We start from the raw sequence: 3,052 nt of genomic DNA, 5'->3' as shown, positions 1-3,052 counted from the left end.
AGCGTAATACTATGGTGTAGACGGCAACGTATTACTATGGTGTAGACTATAGCGTATTACTATGGTGTAGACTACAGTGTATTACTATGGTGTAGACTACAGCGTAATACTATGGTGTAGACTACAGCGTATTACTATGGTGTAGACTGCAGCGTATTACTATGGTGTAGACTGCAGCGTATTACTATGGTGTAGACGGCAACGTATTACTATGGTGTAGACTGCAGCGTATTACTATGGTGTAGACTGCAGCGTAATACTATGGTGTAGACTGCAGCGTATTACTATGGTGTAGACGGCAACGTATTACTATGGTGTAGACTGCAGCGTAATACTATGGTGTAGACTGCAGCGTAATACTATGGTGTAGACGGCAACGTATTACTATGGTGTAGACTGCAGCGTATTACTATGGTGTAGACTGCAGCGTAATACTATGGTGTAGACGGCAACGTATTACTATGGTGTAGACTGCAGCGTAATACTATGGTGTAGACTGCAGCGTATTACTATGGTGTAGACTGCAGCGTATTACTATGGTGTAGACTACAGTGTATTACTATGGTGTAGACTGCAGAGTATTACTATGGTGTAGACTACAGCGTATTACTATGGTGTAGACTGCAGTGTATTACTATGGTGTAGACTACAGCGTATTACTATGGTGTAGACGGCAGCGTATTACTATGGTGTAGACGGCAACGTATTACTATGGTGTAGACGGCAGCGTATTACTATGGTGTAGACTGCAGCGTATTACTATGGTGTAGACGGCAACGTATTACTATGGTGTAGACTGCAGTGTATTACTATGGTGTAGACTGCAGCGTATTACTATGGTGTAGACTGCAGCGTATTACTATGGTGTAGACTGCAACGTATTACTATGGTGTAGACGGCAACGTATTACTATGGTGTAGACGGCAACGTATTACTATGGTGTAGACTGCAGCGTAAAACTATGGTGTAGACGGCAACGTATTACTATGGTGTAGACTATAGCGTATTACTATGGTGTAGACTACAGTGTATTACTATGGTGTAGACTACAGCGTAATACTATGGTGTAGACTACAGCGTATTACTATGGTGTAGACTGCAGCGTATTACTATGGTGTAGACTGCAGCGTATTACTATGGTGTAGACGGCAACGTATTACTATGGTGTAGACTGCAGCGTATTACTATGGTGTAGACTGCAGCGTAATACTATGGTGTAGACTGCAGCGTATTACCATGTTGTAGACGGCAACGTATTACTATGGTGTAGACTGCAGCGTATTACTATGGTGTAGACTGCAGCGTAATACTATGGTGTAGACTGCAGCGTATTACTATGATGTAGACTGCAGCGTAATACTATGGTGTAGACGGCAACGTATTACTATGGTGTAGACTGCAGCGTATTACTATGGTGTAGACTACAGTGTATTACTATGGTGTAGACTACAGCGTAATACTATGGTGTAGACTACAGCGTATTACTATGGTGTAGACTGCAGCGTATTACTATGGTGTAGACTGCAGCGTAATACTATGGTGTAGACTGCAGCGTAATACTATGGTGTAGACTGCAGAGTATTACTATGGTGTAGACTGCAGCGTAATACTATGGTGTAGACTGCAGAGTATTACTATGGTGTAGACTGCAGAGTATTACTATGGTGTAGACTGCAGCGTATTACTATGGTGTAGACTACAGCGTATTACTATGGTGTAGACTACAGCGTAATACTATGGTGTAGACTGCAACGTATTACTATGGTGTAGACTACAGTGTATTACTATGGTGTAGACTGCAGCGTAATACTATGGTGTAGACTGCAGAGTATTACTATGGTGTAGACGGCAACGTATTACTATGGTGTAGACTACAGTGTATTACTATGGTGTAGACTGCAGCGTAATACTATGTTGTAGACTGCAGAGTATTACTATGGTGTAGACTGCAGCGTAATACTATGGTGTAGACTGCAATGTATTACTATGGTGTAGACTGCAGCGTATTACTATGGTGTAGACTGCAGCGTAATACTATGGTGTAGACTGCAGCGTATTACTATGGTGTAGACTGCAGCGTAATACTATGGTGTAGACTGCAGCGTATTACTATGGTGTAGACTGCAGCGTAATACTATGGTGTAGACTGCAACGTATTACTATGGTGTAGACTGCAGCGTAATACTATGTTGTAGACTGCAACGTATTACTATGGTGTAGACTGCAGCGTATTACTATGGTGTAGACTGCAGCGTGTTACTATGGTGTAGACTGCAGCGTGTTACTATGGTGTAGACGGCACGTATACTATGGTGTAGACTGCAGCGTATTACTATGGTGTAGACGGCAACGATTACTATGGTGTAGACGGCAGCGTATTACTATGGTGTAGACTGCAGCGTATTACTATGGTGTAGACTGCAGCGTATTACTATGGTGTAGACTGCAACGTAATACTATGGTGTAGACTACAGCGTAATACTATGGTGTAGACTGCAGCGTAATACTATGGTGTAGACTGCAGCGTATTACTATGGTGTAGACTGCAGCGTAATACTATGGTGTAGACTGCAGCGTAATACTATGGTGTAGACTGCAGCGTGTTACTATGGTGTAGACTGCAGCGTGTTACTATGGTGTAGACTGCAGCGTGTTACTATGGTGTAGACGGCAATGTATTACTATGGTGTAGACGGCAGCGTAATACTATGGTGTAGACTGCAGCGTAATACTATGGTGTAGACTGCAGCATATTACTATGGTGTAGACTGCAGAGTATTACTATGGTGTAGACTGCAGCGTAATACTATGGTGTAGACTGCAATGTATTACTATGGTGTAGACTGCAGCGTATTACTATGGTGTAGACTGCAGCGTAATACTATGGTGTAGACTGCAGCGTATTACTATGGTGTAGACTGCAGCGTAATACTATGGTGTAGACTGCAGTGTATTACTATGGTGTAGACTGCAGCGTAATACTATGGTGTAGACTGCAACGTATTACTATGGTGTAGACTGCAGCGTAATACTATGGTGTAGACTGCAACGT

The sequence above is a fragment of the Etheostoma spectabile genome, unplaced genomic scaffold (assembly GCF_008692095.1).
Source record: "Etheostoma spectabile isolate EspeVRDwgs_2016 unplaced genomic scaffold, UIUC_Espe_1.0 scaffold00011624, whole genome shotgun sequence".
Lineage (NCBI taxonomy): Eukaryota > Metazoa > Chordata > Actinopteri > Perciformes > Percidae > Etheostoma > Etheostoma spectabile.
The sequence above is the reverse complement of the archived record's forward strand: the minus strand, read 5'-3'. Positions refer to the sequence as shown.